This window comes from Nothoprocta perdicaria, unplaced genomic scaffold (genome assembly GCF_003342845.1).
Source record: "Nothoprocta perdicaria isolate Ctin4 unplaced genomic scaffold, notPer1 scaffold_271, whole genome shotgun sequence".
NCBI lineage: Eukaryota > Metazoa > Chordata > Aves > Tinamiformes > Tinamidae > Nothoprocta > Nothoprocta perdicaria.
The window spans coordinates 627,173-646,188 of record NW_020455501.1 but is presented as its reverse complement, the minus strand read 5'-3'; the positions used below and the strand labels follow the sequence as shown (position 1 = coordinate 646,188).

Here is a 19,016-nt window from a genome sequence, read left to right as displayed (position 1 = left end):
CAGTTTCCTGGATTGCACATGGGTGTGTTTGCAATAAGCTGGTAGCTCTAATTGATGACTTCTTTCAGGAGTTTCTCCTGCCACAAAGCTCTCTAAGATTTTATTGCTCGTATGTGAGTGGCACGTGAAAAGGTGAGCTTCTCTACTGCCATTATCTGCAAGGATTTGAACCAAAGAGTGCCAGAGAAAACCTAGTGCCTGGTTCCTTGTGCCTGGAAGCATGTAAAACACCACAGGCATCTGGATGGATGTTGCTGGCTTAAGAGAAAATGAAGGTGGAAAATAAGGAAAAGGAATTTGGAGGAAACTGGTGCTCAGATGTGGGCTAGTGATTGGGTCTAGATATTAGTTCGCGTCCATGCATGTGTCTTGAACTCTTCTTTGAGGATCTTCTCTGGAGATGTTCAAAACCTGCCTGGATGCAATGTGCTCTAGGTGGCCCTGTGTGCAGGGCGGTTGGACTAGATGATCTCTGGAGGTCCCTTCCAACCTCAACCGTTAATTCCATGACCAGGAATGGTGCAGGGTAGTGAAGCTCTGCTCCTGGACCCGTGGATGGCCCAGGGCAGAGCAAGCAGAGACCTGCCTGTGGGTCGTTACCACTGTGAGTGATGAAAGGCAGAGTGATTTTTGGTGGGATGGGTGTAGGTGTGCAGGAAGGTGCTCTGAGACTTGAATTTTTGAACCCTCCTTTAAAAGAGGTGCAGTAGGGCCTTTGTTGAAACAGCAACAAACCAAACCTTTTGTAGCTGCATCTTTGTGCTAATAGGATTTAACTCTTGTGAACCTTTTGAAGAGAGGAGGGAAAAAAAAAACAAAGAAACAAAAAACCCTCAAAGGATCATAGATATTTTGAGAAGGCTTAAGTGGAGGTGAGGGGGAAGAAAAATGAAGGTGTGATCATGTTACAGCAGGGAGATGTTGAACTTTAATGAGCTGGAGTTTTTACTGTTGCTAAATAGGATGTGGCACAGCCAGGTTGTCCCTGCCAGCGTGGGTGTCCTTAGAGGGGGAAACCTYCCTGTTGGGAAGAGGAGGAGGTGATGGCTCTTGCCTGTGCTCAGTGAAGGGTGGGAACGTGTCCGTTGGCTTCAGCATTTGCAAGTTCTCACATTTTTGAGGTGAAGGGAAACGTGGGAGGCTTCCTTCCCGGGGAACAAGGTTTTAATACCACTCCCAAAACCCAGCAGCTTCTSCTCCCTTCTGGTTTTTGAGCAATTGTGTGCTGTGAAGGTAGTGTGGAGCTGGGCAGCAATGACCTGCTCCAGAATCTCTGTCCGTGTGGGAGGTACTAGGAGAGACTRGCCAAAGTAAATGGGCACTTTGCACAGCCCGTGGTACTGCTGGATCGRCCAGGCATGCTGCAAAATTGCTTCCCAAAGCCCGTGGCAGTGTTTTCATATGGCTCCTTGTTCAGCCTCAAACAATGTTGTTTCCCCTTCCAGTGTTGCTTCCCCTTCCTTGGAGCAATTGTTCCCGTGTGCTCTTCCTCTTCCTCCCCATCGTGGGAAGCACGTTACTGACCATGCCTAGGCTAAATTTATACCCTGCTGTCTCCAATTTGCTCTTTGCCCTACTTGGGTTCCTCTCCTCCGGGGCAATTAGTGCCTGGATCCTTGTCACAGGGTCCCCACAAGTGTGGCCACGGGGACAGCCGTTTCCCTGTGTTGATGGATAGACTTGGCAGGCCTGGGTATCTGCTAAATCCCTGCTGGATATCTGGGATAGAAAAGCCTCATGGGCTTCACGGCTGCTCAATTGCTTCTGTTGACTTGATAGAACCTCTGCTTTGCTCGGCTGCTTCCTTCCTTCCTTAAGGAAAACACATTTTTGATCAGTCTGATCTCTTTCCTGAACGTTGACCGTCTACATAGCTAGAAGGGAATGAGTACTTTCTTCCTCTTTGGGACAGAAGGAGAGCAGCATACTGGAGATGGTGTCCATCGAATTGGTTGAAGTCCTCCTTGGCTGGAAATGAAATGCTAATGCCATGCAGATTCCTATTTCTTGTCTACTGCAGTCTCCTACACTATGTTTCCTAAGGACAGAGCTGTGGTCCATCCAGCTTGGTCCTGTTAAGTTATTTCCATGTCCTGGTAGACTTTGCAAGATGGTTTTAAATTGCATTCTGAGATGAAGTATTCTGAAGTTTCATCACTTTGCCTAAAAGGTGCCTAGGCCAAAGTGGGGGGGAAAATCAGTGGACTTGCTTTGAACACTGTCAGTGAGACCAAACTTCCCAAAGAACATTTCCAAGGAAAAGCTGATGTAAATAGGACTCASGAAGCAGCATGGAGGGAGGTTTTAACTGAGCTTTCACCATGGATGAGTGGATCGATTTAGACCTGAGCAATTTGCGGTGTGGCATATGCAGAAACAATAAGCCTTGGATATTAAAGGCTTAAGAGCATCATAAGTAACCACCAGATTATGCAGTTACTTTAATATGACCTACTTCTTTTTCAAAATGTTCTCTGGACTCTACCACACAGCAGACAGGCCCTCGGAAATCTGGAAACTCTTATCACAAGACCTTCCTGCAGGGAGCTGCTGGTGATTTACACTGGGGAGGAAGGGGAAAAGGCTGCTAGTGGGAATGCTTCATGATAGACTTGGGATTGCTGAGCTTGTTTGGCAAGCTAGGAAACACAGCAACCAACTGGTGCACCCTCCTCTTAGGTGGAAATCACGTGGTCTAATTAAACAACAGCAGTTCTTGATAATATGGTTTAAGGGATTATATCATGCTTTGGGGGAATGGGGCGCGCAGCCAGAATGCATTCATCCTGTTGATAAGACCAACGCCCACTGTAAACACAGTTATTAACGATTTAAGCTTGTGTGAGATGCTATGGTGGAGAGCTGTAACTTGAGTATAAATGAAAAGCTCACTGGAACCTATTGCAGCTGCTTAAAACTTTGCCCACACAACTCATTCCCTTGGGCAATGGCCCTTCTTGCATAGGGAATGCGATCCTTTGGACAGGAGGGAACTTTTATGGAATTCAACCGAGCAATGTATTTGGCTTTTAAAGACTGTCCTGATGTCCAGGATTTGTTCTGGGGAGCTGGCACGGTGCTGATCTGTTTTCTGCGAGTAGCTTTGGGAGCTGCATCCTCTGACCTTGAGCTGTTGACTGCTCCCTTTGTGCTCTTGTTCATCACCTTGCAGAGCAGCAATAAAACAGCGCATCTACGAGGCACGTTGCAGCAAGTTAATGGAGAAAGGCTCGTTCCCAGCCTAGCAAATGGGAGCCTTGAAGTTGGAATTTGGTGGAAAGCAAAAACTCAGAAGCAGGGGCACATCTGCACTTCAAAAATACTGGTGGGGAGGAGGAGAGGGTGTTGTCTCCCTGGAGTTGAAAGCTGATGAGTACCTTAAAACTTTCCATCCAGAATGACTAGGGATGAGCCCAKCTGGCAGGATGGGATTAAGACTTGGATGACTGATGTTTGTGTCCCATGACTGAAATTTTTCAACAGGGATTATTCCTTTCCCCAGAGCRGGGAAGGTTGCTCTATGTAGGTCGTTTAGTCTGAGCCTGCTGCAGCAACACATCTGGATCAAGCTAGTTACTGCCATAATGATGGGTTTGGATGGTAGCTTCTCTTGGAAAGTTCAGCTGTACGTGTTCAAGTTGTCTGTGGCTTGAACTGGAGGCTTTCTGAGGTGGAGGGTTTTGCAGCTGGGATGCTGTGCAGGAGTGYGGTCCTCTAAGGAAAACATCTGATGCAATAACGTGGAGGATAAGGCTGGTTTTGCTGGAAATTGTGTTAGTATCTGGCTTGGATCTGATGATAGTTTTCTGCTTTAGCACGCATGGTGAGATCTCTGCTAGAGCAGTAACAAATCCGAAAATTGAATATTTTGTTCTGCTTCCAGTACGGTCCTGTGGGTAGGTTTGGGATCCTGTTGTCAGTGCATAGCTCTAATTTTCCCTAGGAGTATGAAATTAAGTTTTTTAATTTTTATGGAATTACTAAGGATTTGTGAACAAAGTTTCCAGATCAATTTCGTCTCTTGGCTGCCCCTGCAAAGCCAATGGTGCTAATGAAAAATAGAGAAGAAAAAGTGACTTTTCCATTGTTACTATAGGAATCCTCCCCAGAAAAACTAACCTGGTAAAGCCGTGGCCTAGTGCATATGTGTTTGTGGAGTCAGTTATGTGTTCCTAAAGGATCTTTTCTTGGTCAATTGAAAATGTTTTTAATTGTCTCCCTCTACATCTGCCGAGACAAYGAGCTGACCAGAAATGCAGAATGGATTGAATGAAATAACCGGAATGAAATATGAATGAAATGACCAGAAAGCTGTCRTCATGTGTGTTTGTAGGTGTTCTTGTCACAGCTTCCCTTTGGTCAGCCCAGTCTAAGAGGTGGTGGGTACTCCAATGTGCTGTATTTACTGTCTTCCCACATTTTCAGAAATGAATGCTGTTTGGTATCTAAATAACTGAAACTAATGCATTTTCTCCCTGTCGTCTTCTATGTGCTGTAAATTAGTGCATTATTATTCCTATTTATTTAAGAGATGAAAAAAAAAAAAAAAAAGCCTGTTTTCTTACCATTCCCAAAGCACATTAAAGCTAGGAACTGCAAGTAATGCTCTGAAGCAATAATTGTCCAAGAATTGCTTGGAAATGATGCCGTTTGCTGACTTGACAGAAAACTCCCTGAGTCAGTGGAGTCTAGAGCTCTATCTGAGCATCTGTCCTTGTTGTTTTGTCCCTGTGAGGTTTCACCTGCATCTGGGAAGACCGGAAGCCAAATGTATTTTTAGGCAGTGCTTAAATGTTTGTTGTCAAGGCTGGGTAGTGCTATCTCACGAGGATGAGATTGGATTACATAGAGGACTTCTCTCTTGCACTGAAAGCTCAGCTGGGCATTGCAGGCAGCGCAGAGGTGATGCTGATGCAGGTAGAAATGGGACCGTGTTTTCTGTAGTGTCTGAAGTGCTGGTTTGGATGCCACAGAGCAAAATCATGAGGGATGAGTATGTGTTGTTGGAAGGACTGAATATCTGAAGGTTGTGTTCTCTAATCCCTTATTTCTGTTTTAATCAAAAAATATTGTCTCCGAAGACCTGGGGAGCTACTAGGACATGTGCAGGAAGCTCTGAGTCCAGATAAAAATAGCACGAATACAGAATGCTTTTCCCTTTAGCAAGGATCCAGACAGCTCAGTAGTGACCTTGTACCTGCCAGGTTGGAGAATCTGAGGCTCAAGATGCTTTGTGGTAGATTTATTCTGAGTAATAAGCTGAGATCTTCCCTCGCTTCCTCTTGGGATGTGATAGCATCCTCTTTGCTGTCCCTCAGCAAGGGAGGAGGACAGAAATTCACTTGTCACTGCTAATATTGGCCTGTGGAATTCAGGGCGAGCAGGCTCTGAAACTGCTTCCTCTCTCCATGCTATCTCCTGCCACCTCCCAAACTTCCCCATGTGCTCCTGGGACTCGTGAGCACCTCTTGCGTGGCCCTGCATTGACCTGAGCAGTGCACGTGGGCTCAGACCTTCCAGGAACGACAGGTCTAGCTCCACCCGTGTGTGAGAAACAGCATAATTTGCTCATCCAGAAATGTCAAATAAGTCTGAGACAAGCGCCCATGTAATCTGCAGCAGCGCTTAGATTGCTGTGACCTGTTTTGAATCAGAAATGCTCCGTGGATACAGCTGTAGTAGTGTTGTTTTTTCTGAAGTGCTGATCTGCTTCCTTCCTCTGCAATTCCTCAAAAGAAAACAAGTCGCTTGATCCAGGCACTGGAATATGCTGCTGACTCTGCACAAGCTGTTTGCTCTCTTGAGTCCTTTCCCTCAATGGGTTTCACTCAAACCCAGRATGGTTGAGGTTGGAAGGGACCCCTAGGGATCACCCAGTSCMRSCCCCTGCTCCAGCAGGGACACCCAGARCACGGGGCACCCGCTCCATCCMGGYGCRKTGGGAAGGTCTCCAGAGCAGGAGCCTCCGCAGCCTCCCTGGGCAGCCTCAACCAGGGCTCGGGCACCCTCCCACCAAACAAGTTCTTCCCCACGGCCACATGGAGCTGCCCGGCCTCCAACCTGCACCCACTGCCCCTTGGCCTGCCCCTGGCCACCACCCACAAGAGCTTGGCCCCTTCCTGCCTCCATCCTCCCCTCRGSTGCTTGCACACAGTGACCARGTCCCCTCTCGGCCTCCTCTTCTCCAGCCTCAACAGGCCCCGYTCRCTCGATCTTTGCTCATACAATAGATGTATTCTTCTTCTTTGTTCCTCTCCACTGACCCCTCTCTAGAAGCTCCACGTGCCTCTTGTCCTGGGGAGCCCAGAGCTGCCCCCAATGCTCCAGGGGCAGCCTCCCCAGAGCTTTCTGATAGCTGAGTTGCCCTGGATTTTGGACTCCTGGAAACACTCTTCTAGAAAGCCTTCAATGCAAAGGTGATCTGGAAGCATACAAAAGAGTCAAGGAACAGGGTCAATGTGTATAGATTTTTGTCATCAGATATCTTTTGCAAAGCTCCAAACTTGTTTGGAAACCACTTGTGTTAGCAGTTTTATATAAGGTTTTATATATATTTATATATGGTGATGCAGGGGGAAACCACTGTATTTAATGGATCTTGGGTGGGTTTTCCTCTTAAAAGTATAACTCCTTTGAACATCTCCAAGCTCAGTGGTATTCTGGCATCTCATCTCTGAAACCTGCAGTGATGARTGGTTGAGCATCACCTCTTGGTGTGGKACCTGCTACTCTTGGTGGAYCTGTGTTGCRAAGAGTCCATCAGGTGCATTYRWGCMATCCTCTCCCACTCTTGATTGGAAYAGGGGACTCTCAATAAGCTGTTGGTTTGCTAACTGCTTGAAGGTGCCCACCTTAGTGTGGTGATGCAGAAGGTCCTGGGGGATGTTTGCATTCAACCCCCTGGGAGCCGGGACCCTGCACAGTTGAGGCTGCTTGGTGCTTTGGTCACAAGGATGACTTCAACTCTTTCTCAGCGTGACCTTGGCTCTCTGAAACACTGTGTGTAATCCTGCTGCTTATTTAAAATTGGTGTCAACAGAGAGTGTCTTTGGAGAGATTAGAAGCAGATGAGTGAGGTTAGCTAGCCTGGAAAGCACACAGAGAAAATGGAAGACTTTCCACAGCTAAAAGTGACATGAAAGCAGGGTTTGTGAATATTGGTGTGAATGTTTCCTTTGTGCAATCTGGATCCATTACTGGGAAATGTCTTGTTCTTGTGCCTTGGGGGTTGCAGTGCACAGGGATACCCAATGCAAAGGGCCCCTTTGGCTGCAAGCAACGGCATCCTGGTGCTCCACTTCTGCTGCCAGTGGGATGGAGAGAGCTACGTGCCTTTGGGAATGCCCCAAGGTACTCCAGCTGCTGCATTGCTATGGCTGATCCTCACTAACGGACCGTTTGCAGATTCGACTCATTTTTTTACTAATAGGCATCTTTGTGGGAGCTGGTGCCGTGTTGACCTCATCTGAAGGTGTCATGTATGGTCAGTGATGAGCGTATTAGCTTATGTCTCATGCTGCGTGCTGGTGTGTGTGTGAYTGAGAGGCTGTAGAGGGACATGTCCTGTGTACAAACCCCTTGGGGGAGCCTTGGAAGGGAAGAGGTGTTCAAGGATGTTCCCAGGTGCAGATGACTTAGCTGGAGGCACCATCCAAGTGTGCTTGTGGTGGTGGTGGCGGCTTGTAGTGGCCTGAATCCCATCTCTTGGGGCTCCCATAGACCTTTAGGGGAAGTGGGGACACTGGTGTGATTTATGGTTTGCTCTGTTCTGGCTTTCTCAGGTCTCCTGTGGCCTTGCAGAAGAACCAGATCTCTGTGCCTTGGGGCTATATTGGTCAAAATGGAGAACTATCAAACCCCTTCAGGGTTAGGCTTCTGTGCCTCTGCATTGGGCACTGCTTTTCATTGCAGGATGTAGGGCAATGCAGGAATCCTACTCATTTTGGGTCCTGTGTGCTTTCTGCAGCAGTCTCCTTGTCCTTGCGTGGGTGGATGGATGCACAATGGACGTGCAGAGACCATTCCCCCACGCTGCACAGTGGGGATTCAACCCATCTGTGTATCTACCTGGGKGTCCAAAAGCTGGTGCTTTTAGAGCTTAGAAGAATCGTGCATCAGCAGTTTGGGCCTTCTTYATGAGCAAAAGCTGAGGCTTGGCCTCCTGTGCAGTGGATCAAAGGCAGAGTACCCAAAACCACAAGCTGGTGCTAAATTCTCATTAACACCAGCTCGCTACATTCGTTTGTGCTTTTCTAAGTGCTTCTGGTTAAAAAGGCAGCCTGGGAATCCTCACTCTGCTCTCTGTGCTCTTTCAGTGCGAGTGCCTGCTGGGAATGGGTTTAATATGAAACGATGCCCCTTTTAGATGTTTTAAAATTGTTGTTGTTTAGATGTTTTAAAATTTGCCAACAGAAATACTGGGGGGAAAGTTACCACCAGGGCAGACTCTCCAGGAGGGTGAGGAGAGCATTTGCTTTTGTCTTTCCTTGAGTGGAAGGATTCTGGGTGCATTTGTGCACAACGCTGCATGTTGCTTTTATTAACTAGCAGATCCTGAAGGCTCTTGGATGGTGGGATCTACCTTTTTTCTTCTTCTTGGCATTTGGATAAAAGAATATGGAAAAATTAGTGCCAAATATTAATTGGTGCTACTTAAAACTGGTTTATTCCCTGTTGCAGTTGCATTTCTGGGGAGARGACTGTTGTGCTGTTATCTACTACCCTTGCCAGGGTAAGAGAAGGTCATGGTGACATGTATGAGGATGCACGTTGTCTTCCTCAGTGTCATGGTGACAGTTGTTGGTGTCAGGGCAAATTTGGGGAGTGCTGGATGATTTTGCTGATTTTGAGAAGTGCATGAGCAGCTGGGGAGAAGGAGTGGTGCTTCTTGAGGGGAATTAATGCCTGTGTCCATGGGTGCCTTGGGGTTGTACAGGTCTAGGGGTGCCCTGGAGATATTGCTCTGCTTTTCTCCAGGGGCTTCCTGGTGCAGCCCATGTGCTGCCAATCCTGACGTCAGGTTTTGGACCAGGCAGGGGCGTGATTCACAAYCCATAACCATAAATAAATAAACCCATAAATTAAAATCCATTAATCAGCAGGACTGGCAGGTGCAGGGATCCTGGATGGGAGTTGCTCCGTCACTTGTGGTTGGATCTCTGTCTTGGAGATGACAGGAGGCTAATAGCAAAGATGTGTTGACTTGGGCTGTCTGTGCTAATTTATCCCCTTTCCCCTTCTCAGTGTGCACTTGCAGTGTATAAATCAACATCTTCATAAATCAATGCTTTGACTTTAACGTCTTCCTCCTTTTCTGGCCTCTTGGAAACCAAGGTTTGTGCAACTGTGCASTTTCTCTTCCTTTTAACATGTGAACCTGTGGGGCAGATGCAGCAAGCAGCAAAGGCAGAGCCTTAAATCCAGTATCACTGCGCTAGTCGATGCTTTGTGGGGTATTATAGCCTGGGGTATAGGCTGGCTTGGATATCTTCATTACTGCTCAGTGCAACTAAAAATCAGGTATTTGGTGGATAATGGTGTTCTGAGCTATGCCAATAGCTTTTCTGGTGTGATTAACCTTGCAGAGCAGGAAATGCTTGTGTTGTATTGACTTTTAATTGCTTGTTCAGTGACTACCATTCTCATTAATGCTGTAAAAAGCAAAAGAATTGTTTGCTCACCTTGGTTTAATGCAAACTTTGGAAGATGAGATTAACTCCTCTCGCAAGGGGATGGGGAATGCCATAGGAAATGGGAAGGTTGACTTGGTCTTCACTCTGGATGTGTGGATGYAGACCTGAGATTTCCCTGGACACCCTCAGGTTCTTTTGAATACCCAATAATATTGGGAACTACCCTCTTAAAAGCTGTTTTATCTCTTATTTTTTYGATAAATGGTTTTGTTGCTGTGAAGGTTCGAACCCTTCTTTGCATGACTGACTTTCTCCTTCTGGTTGGTGCCAGTTAGCCTTGGGGGTGAGAAGTAATTCATATGCTGTCTTTCGCTTATCTCTAACACATATACAAAGATAGCTTTAATTCGAAATGTAAAATAGCTGGAGGTGGTGAGGAACAAGATAGGGCTTTTACTACAGACATAGGAGTGACCTTCCTGTTAAAATTTGGGACTGTTTAAAACTTAGAGATGGGAAGAGCATAGGTGCCCTTAAGGCTCCTAGGCTAGGGAGGTGATGTATACATTTATCTCAATAAAAACACTAGGGAAATGTTGATCCAGTGCCTCTGCCTTCCAAGGTGGGTAGATATTGGTGCTGGAGTCTGCAGCAGCCTGAGGATTTTGGCCTTCATTAAAATTTCTAGAGTCTTCAGCTCTGGAGAAGAGGACAGGAGTAGAACAGTGACCCAAGGTAACAGCAATGCGTTATCCAGCAAGCAGCACAGCTTGTACATTGGGTTTCCTGCAGGAAAAAACAGGCTTTCCTAGAGGAACATTTGCCAGGTTTCTGAAAGGATAAGGAAGAATTGCCCAGTGTTATGCCAGCAGAGTGGCTAAGACCCAAACTGCCAACTATTCCCACCCAAATGCAGGGATCGGTGGATGTTGAGGGAGAAGAGGCATAACCTTTGGGGTTGGTGTAACTTTCTTGGTCCAGGGGTATTGAACAAGATGCTGACTACTAAATTCTTCTCCAAGAGGGGAGAAAAAATGCCCTGTGGCTAAAGTATAGCTGTGCTCTCTGTTGCAGGGGCAGGTTTTGGTAATGAAAATTATTTACTGCCTTTCATCTAATTCTGATGCTTCCTAGGCAGTCTGAACTAGTCTGGAGAGCAGGTAGCACTTCTTATTTCTTTTAAATGGCTGTTTTGTGACCCACTATGTTAAGAGTGAAGTCATCTGCTTCGTTTGTTGATTTACAGGCAACTTTCATGCCTTCCTATCGCTTAAAATATGATGCTTGACATGTCCAAAATGTTCATTTGTTTAGGTACCAATCTTTTCCCTTTTCCTCTTTGTACATTGTTTCTCAACAAACCATCCAAGCACTCAAAGTAGTACCTGGGCTTAAATGCCTCTATTGTACAAGACCTGGTGGGGACAGACCTTCTCTGATGGACAGCTTTGAGCCAGGAGATGTCCACGTGATTCAGGACTCATCACAGGAGGGAATACCTGAGCCCTAATTATAGCACCTCGTATCAGTAACTGCTTATCAGGTGCAGTGCATGGACTTGCTCAGGGCCAGATTGAGACCTCGCTATACTACTATTTTAAGGGTGCACAAAAACAGTCCAAGGTGACTTTGAGCAACCTGAGAATCCGTTGTATGCATGCAAAGAGCAGATAGCAGATGCCAGAAACCTGATGGGAACTGGCTGGTTAATTTATCTAGCCAAGTGGGCTCTGTGGGTTGCTGGCAGCATRGCAAGGCTGCTGAGATCTTGGATGGTAACATGTTCCCAAGCTACCTGTTCCTGTGCTATTCCTGTAGCTGCTGTACAGATGAGTACAGACCTCAGGAGCTGTTCTAAAGATCCAGTGAGTCTTTGAAACCCAAACAGCGGAGCATAACATACTTGGATATTTGCAATCTGGAAGCTCTTTTTGGTTTGTACTGAAGTGCCATGGGCAGACAAGGCAGGCTGCCCATCTGGGGCAAAGATATTACCGAGACCTGAAAGTCTTTTGCCCATCTCCTGTGTCAGTCCTAGGGCTGATGATATGTTGGTTTTGGTGGGAAGGATGGTACAAAAGTGTCACTTAACATCCCAGMTCAGTCTTCTGTAGGGTGGGAATTATTTTGTAAGAGATTATTTTGTAAACTGTGAAGCTAAAGAAAGGTCTTCTGCTTGGTGTGCTCAACTGAAATGCAAGTAATGTTTTTGTGGCTGTTCTGGCTGGACCTCTACAGAAAAATCACGGGAAAGTGGTATTTGAATGCCCTAGTCCCTGGGCAAGAGGCCAGTGAGAAACAAGTGATCATCTTGCAAGTTGTGTTTTAGGAGTYTGCAGAGATGGTGTTGATGGGGGATACCAAATCCCCTGTCATCTCGATGCTTTACTTGGATAGATGCTTTGCTGGATTCATTACTTGGATGCTCAGGCAGGCTGAAAKAACTCCAAATACTGTGTATGTTCACTTTGTTTATTTAAGCTTCCAAATTATACAAGAGAGGCCTCCAGAACCAGAGGTGGTGGCATCTTTTAATGAGACATGAAAGCTCCAAGGACTAYGATTGATTCCTATCTTTTAGAATAAAACCAATTTTCCTAAACCAACAGACATCCTTTTTAAACAGAGAATACTTGATCCCTGGSAAATGATTTTGTTTCTGTTTTTATTTGCTTGCAATGCAATTTCTGAACAGTGTTTAAGTCTCAGCTACATCTGTGCATCTAGTGCTCCTGTGATGCTGCTAACACTTCTCTACTTCCTCTCACCCTGACTCTYTGTGTGCATGTAAACAGGAATAGCAAATATGAATTACTGCCACAGGGGCCCATGGCAATTTAGGACATAAACTTAGCTCGAGCTCTCAGTCCTCTCTCTCAGTTGCACGGCTGTCTGTCCACATAATAAATTACCAGCGTTTATTGGTCTTTTGACATATGGGTTTCCCAAGGGAGAGGAAGGAGCCTGGCTGAACAAAGCCTTCTCTATAATCATAGTTTGCAGTAGGCTTTGGGCAGAAATTGCATTTGYTGACCAGCACTGTCTCTGTTATAGATAAAGGCATAAAATCCTAGCTCTAACTGTGCTCATGCTAGGCAGGAGAGCTATGAGCTGCCCAACAATCTATCTTGGCCTGTATTAATGTACTAGATTGTATTAAGAATTTAATGTCTATGATATATGATTGTATTTGCATGTCAGGAACAGTTGAGAAACCAATTTATTCCTGGAAATGCATCACTGAGTGCTGTTTTAGATGCCTGTGTCTTCTGCTGAGGCATAGGACTGTCACTGCTACTCGTGATCCCATGGCTTGAAATCTGGCAGGTAACTTCTGAGTCTTACTAATCTCTGTGGGCTATGCTGAGCCTTGCAGGCATTTGAAAACTGCTGCTCTTGGTGCTTTGCTTGCCCCAGTTTCTTTCCTCACTTGTTGCAGTCAACTGGAACATCTGACAAATTCTACCTGTGTGCTGCTGTCATCACTCCAGCATTGTGCAAGGTGTCCTCTGTGAGCTCACTGACAAATGCTGCCTGCATCAGCTAGGTGCTTTAATGAAAAGAAATTTCAGAAACATCTCCAGGATGTGAATAATCCAGCCTAAGCTCGTGGGTAACTACTAGGTTGCCTCTCTATTTGGTTGGCTGTTTATTTATTATTGCTCCCTTCTCTGAAAGGTTTTCTCCTATAGAAGGGAATACAGAACAGCTTGGGAAGATGACTACATTACTCCTTATTAAAAGATCTCTTGGTGTTCAGGAGTATGTGGAAAACCTGAATTTGCTGAGGTGGAGAGCCCTATAGGGTGTATCCTATTAATGCCACTGGTTCCAGTGCAATGTTGGTGACACTAACTGGGATGGCTGGACTCCATTCCTGGTGGAATTGGAACTGCCTGAAGGACCATAGCTTTTCTTCCCTTTTGACTATCCTTGTCAACTGCTAGGCAGCCCTTGGATAGGTGATCCAGCACAAAGATCTGGCTTGAGAGTCTCAACTTGTGTAACAAGGATCAGAAACTTCCTTTGGTGGAGGAATAGGAGTTACTGGGTGAAATACTTCTTGTTGTGGCTTCCTGGTCTCATCTTCTGACGTATTCCTTGCATTTCTAACCTGTTGGACCAGGAAAGCTAGTGGCTTCTGTGCAGCTCTTGGTCAGGAAAGAAGTTGCATTCCATCTGCTAGCGTGGTTGGGATGGTAGCTGAGTCAATGTCCCTTTTGCCTCCATGGCTTCGTACCTGCCTTCCTTCCCTCCCTTGAGGCTGGTTTTGAGAGAGGCTCTATAAARGCACCTGACCTACCATCTACTCACTGTCTGTTTGGAAGACACTGCTCTTCTCCATGCCTCCTGACGCAGAAGGAAAGTGGGAACGAATCAGGTAGGAAATATCRCTGGCACAAAAGATGAATTCAGGCACTTGGGAGACAACTGCCAGCGCTGATTTCGTTTGCTACTTGACTGGGTAGTTGCTGTTCTGGTCCCTGGGTAGCAGGGTGATCCCTGTTCCCTTCCAAGGAGCTGACATGGAGCAGCCCGCGCTTGGAAGAGGCATCGCTGCAGAAATTCTGGCAGGGTTCCTGCTAGCCTCTTGCACTTGCAGAGCAGCAATAGCAGCTGCCTCCTCTGACTGAGAATGAAGAAGTAGGTCAGAATTTGCATTCTTTGCCCAGCTTCTCTGTATTACATATACAGGCCTCCTATTTTTTTTTTTTCCTTTAGATCCTCTTCTTTAAACAAGCTCTTCTGTACATACGTGCTCCTCAGGTTCTCCAGAACCAGAAGATGAAGACAGGAATTCAATGAATTCAGGTGAGTGATTGGGCTTTAATGTCTGCCCACCCTCRTAGAGCACTTCAGAGAGGATCTTCAAACTCCCAAAGGCCAATCCTGGCATGTAAAACCTGAGCTGGATGCTTGGGGCTGTGCCTTCATTTTGCCTGTTGCATCTTCTCATCTTCTCCTTTAGGATTTAGAACATCTTCTGCAGGGTGGTGTTTGTTGTTGTTGTATTTGTTTTTTCCCCTCCATTTGTTTGTTTTTGTTGTTGTTTTGGGTAGTATTTTTGTTTTGTTTTTGCCTGACAAGAGCAAGTAGCTGGGATTAATTCATTGGTGCTGCAGATACGGTGGTGAGATCTTTTTGGTGCTTTGCTGTGTGCTCTTTGGTGACTCGCRGTGTCCTACCAGGGAGAAAGAGCCTTGAAGCCCAGCAGGCTTGTGGCAACCGGAGAAACATCCGAGCGTACTGAGGTGCTATGACTGAAGCAACATTTTCTTGTTGACCGCAAAACCATGATGAAAATGGCTTGGTTGCAGTGGTGCTCTGAAATGCAGTGATGCCAGATGAGCTCTTGAGTGATGAGGCTCAAATGGATCAAGGGTTAGTTCGTGGCTCCGTTGGTGGGTGGAAACATCCTTGCCTAAGCTGAATTTTTGTTTTAGGAACCAAAGGATGTTATGGGTTRATGCATCTATCTCTGATGGAACCTGCTGCAATGAGTCTGAGCTATCCCTGGTAGTGTAACAGCAAGTTGTCTGCTGGTCTTGGCTGGGAGGATCACTCCTTTGAGAGTTTCTAGCTCTTACTGCTCTTTCTTGTCCTCTGTTTCAAAACAAGGCTCAGTTTCCTGGGAAATGCAGTATTTACAACAAACTTCTTACCAATTTTACTGAAAATAAGTCAATTATAAATGTGATTTCTTGAAATGGAGTGCTCAGATTTTATTTATTTTTAATTAGGGAAGGATTTCAACCTATGTTTCAGCTTCTGATAGAAAGAAAAACCTTGTCCTCATTCAAGTATGTATGTACATATGCGGGTTTTATTTGTGGGTTTCTTGTGATCAGATACCCTAGAAGCCTATTTGCATTTTTTAATGCCATGCTGAAATACAGAACAAATCTGATCTCAAGATTTGTGAGGCTGCCTGATCTCAAGACAGATGTATGGGCAGGGGTGACATTGATGCAACATGATCAAGATTACGCTCATTAGTAGATTTTCATTTATGCTTTGTGAGTACAAGATAATATACTGAGAATTTGTCTAGAGGTGTATGCAATTAAAAAATTAAAAAAAAAATCAGCCCACAAAATCTGACTTATTTTACATTAGAGGAGGGAGGGGAAAAATAAGACAAAACCTGACTATATATATATATTTTTTCAAGGAATTTTCAAGGGGGCTTATCTGGTCTGTTTTGCAACAGTGAATGGCAAGCTGAATCTTTCTGAGGTCTATGCAAGGAGGTGAAGGTGCATCCACTCCTGTCTGTGCTCCTCTGCTGGCATGTAGCTGAGACCTCAGAGCATCAGGAGCTCCATGAGAGTTCTCTGTGCAGGAATGAACACTCAGGTGTTCAACTCTTCCCCATCTTGCCCTGCTGTTGATCTCTCTCCTCAGATTTTTAGCATGTTCAGGCATTGGTAATAGGAATGCTGCCTGAAAGTAAGTATAAGATAGTGTGATTTTTTTATTTATTTTTTCTTTGTCTTTTGAAGTGTTGGAAGAGCATAATTTAAGGCTAGCCTTGAGTATGACAATAATGCGGTGGAGGCACCTTTGGTTCYTCTTTGTTCCCTGTGTTAGCTGCTGCTTGCCTTTGCCCACGTGGATGCCCTGTTGCTCCCTTTGGGGGTTCCTTTTTAATTGTGCTGTTGTGTTTAAGAGCCTGCATCTGCCTGTYGAGAGCCGCTTTTCAGGGTTGCGTGACACGTGGGTGTATGAAAGATTATTTGCAGTGGAGAGGTGTTGCAAAAAGCCACCATTGTCTTTCTGCTTGGAATAACCCTCTGAAATGAAACGCATCCCATGCTTGTAACCGCATGAGTGCGACTGATCTCCCCATCCAGGGCACTGAACTATCATGATGCGTGTAGACTTCTCGAGGCAAGGGGGTTTTGTGGCTGTGAGCCACCTCCTCCTTCACTTATTTCTGCTTCCACCCAACAAAATGGGAATCTCGTGCTAGGTTTGCAAGTGTGGCATGTGGTTCTGCTCCCAAGGAGATGGAGCAGTCAAAGGATGGTGCCGTGAAGCTCATGGAATTCGTTATGCAAAGTCTCTGCCTTTGAGTTTCTTGGTTGTGTTGTGTCTGCAACTCAACATCTGCCTTTGACTTCACCTCCATGCACAGGGAGAAGAAACCTCTCTCTTTCTTGAACGTAGAAACATTTTGCCCTTCTCTCTGTTGTGTTGCTGATGCTCAAGTGAGATTTGTACCTCCAACTCATGTCTTCACAGAATCACAGAATATTCAAGGTTGGAAGGGACCTCTACAGATCATCTTGTCCAACCTTCCTGCTCAAGCAGGCACACCTCCAGCATGTGGCACAGGGTGGCATCCAGGCGGGTTTTGAAGACCTCCAGAGAAGGAGACTCCACAGCCCCCCTGGGCAGCCTGTTCCACTGCTCTGTCACCCTAACAGGAAAGAAGTTCCTCCTCACCTGGAGATGGAACTTCTTGTGCTCCAGCTTATGGCCATTACCCCTCGTCCTATCGCTGGCCACCAGTGAGAACAGCCTGTCCCCTTCCTCCCTGCATTCTCCCTTCCTGAACTTATACATATTAATCATATCCCCTCTGAGCCTTCTCTTCTCCAGAGAAAAAGGCCCAGCTCACTCAGCCTCTCTTCATACGAGAGATGTTCCATTCCCTTAATCATCCTGGTTGCCCTTCTCTGGACCCTCTCCAGAAGCTCCACGTCCCTCCTATACTGGGGTGCCCAGAACTGMACACAGTRCTCCAGGTGCRGCCTCACCAGAGCTGAGKAGAGGGGCAGAATCACCTCCCTTGACCTGCTGGCAACGCTCCTCCTGATGCAGGCCAGGATCCCATTGGCCTTCTTGGCCAYGAGGGCACACTGCTCACTCATGGTTAACTTGGTGTCAACCAGGACTCCCAGGTCACTCTCCGTGAAGCTGCTCTTCAGCAGGTCAACCCCTCATCTATACTGGTGCCTGGGGTTATTCCTCCCCAGGTGCAGGACCCTGCACTTGTCCTTATTRAACCTCATGAGGTTCCTCTCTGCCCTCTGTCTTGGTCAATAGTCTATTCTATGCACTCAACTGGATTGTTGCAAAGAACTGCTTGTCAGTTCCTAAAGGTGCTTATGAATCTGTCAGTGTCTTCTTAGATCTGAAATCTCTCCTTGTGTGTGTYTTTTTTTCTTTTTTAGTGTTTTTTTCTGGATAGAGAGTGTCCAAATGCTCCAGCTGCCATGAAGCAGAAATCTTGGCCACTTCCTGTTTCCAATTTCCCTGAGAGGTTTGAAATCCTATTAGTTAAATTTCAGAGCCTGACAAGATTGATATATATATGTGTGTGTGTGTGTGTGTGTGTGTGTGTGCGTGTATGATTTTTTTTCTGCCCCTAGAACCTGGTTTACCCTTCCCCTCCTCCTATAAATCAATGAGGAGCTTCAGCTTTGTTGTCCAACCTCCTTTTGAAGGTAGGAGGATGATGAATTGATGGTGGTTCAGCTTCTATTAGGCAATCGCTGCAGCTGGAAGTACTTTCCTGCTAATAACATGCACTGTAACTTGAAGCAAAAAACATAGGACTAAACTGAATACAACTTATGTCTGTGAAGGTAAAAATGCAGAATTTGGTAGTGGAGCTGCCAGGGGGATAATTTAGTCTGTAAAGCCCCTCCAAAATAGAAAAGTAGTAGAAGAGCTGGGGTTAGCCCATCTCTGGGCAAAAAAAGAGGAGGTTGGGAGTGAAACATGAATATGCAACAAAAAATAAACCTAACCAGTGCTCATCTGGAAATCTTCCACTTGCCAAGAATCTTAAAATCCATCTTATCTTGTTCCTTGTGCTGAGCCTTGTCCTGGAGATGTGACTGGAGAGCTGCCTGTCACAGTGGTGACCAAGGTTAACTCAGGAGAGTGGGGAAGGAGGCAGATAACATGCTTTTCTCAAATTAAATGTTAGCATGTTTGTTTAAATAGCATCTTTGAGGTTTGGTGCTGTCTGGTGCTTAGTCAGGATCTGTTGAGCTGATTCCGTATCTGCTTCCCTCTGCTTTTGTGAAGAGCTTGGCTCTAGCAAATTGTCTGGGTTTTGTTTTTGAGCCAGACAGATCTGTTTGGCTCTGCAATTTCTTACTGTTATACATGAAAAGCTTTGACAAGCTTAATCTCTGTGTGCAACCTACTGAGCTTCTCTGAAATAAAATAGTATTGTGRTGCCTTAAAGGGGCATCTTATCAGGTTTGGTTGTTTTTAGAGTGCCTTGAAAAGCTGAGGTTACCAAACATCTGAGATGTGTGTTTCTTCTGAAACCTAAAATGGGACATGGAAGACTCAAGATGCTAATAGCTGGGAGAAAACAAGGTGGCTTCTAAGGAATATTATAACTGTAGCAGTGTCCTTTTT

At 45.8% G+C, this 19,016-nt stretch overlaps 1 protein-coding gene across 2 annotated transcripts in view; it reads left to right on the top strand.

Moving 5' to 3' along the window:
- Window positions 1-19,016, top strand: part of GDPD5 (glycerophosphodiester phosphodiesterase domain containing 5) — a 154,150-nt gene that overhangs the window by 14,682 nt on the left and 120,452 nt on the right. For both annotated transcript variants that reach the window (XM_026040957.1, XM_026040955.1), the window contains exon 2: window positions 14,355-14,444. The gene's annotated coding sequence lies outside the window, so the exon portion shown is untranslated. The remainder of the gene's footprint in view (window positions 1-14,354; window positions 14,445-19,016) is intronic.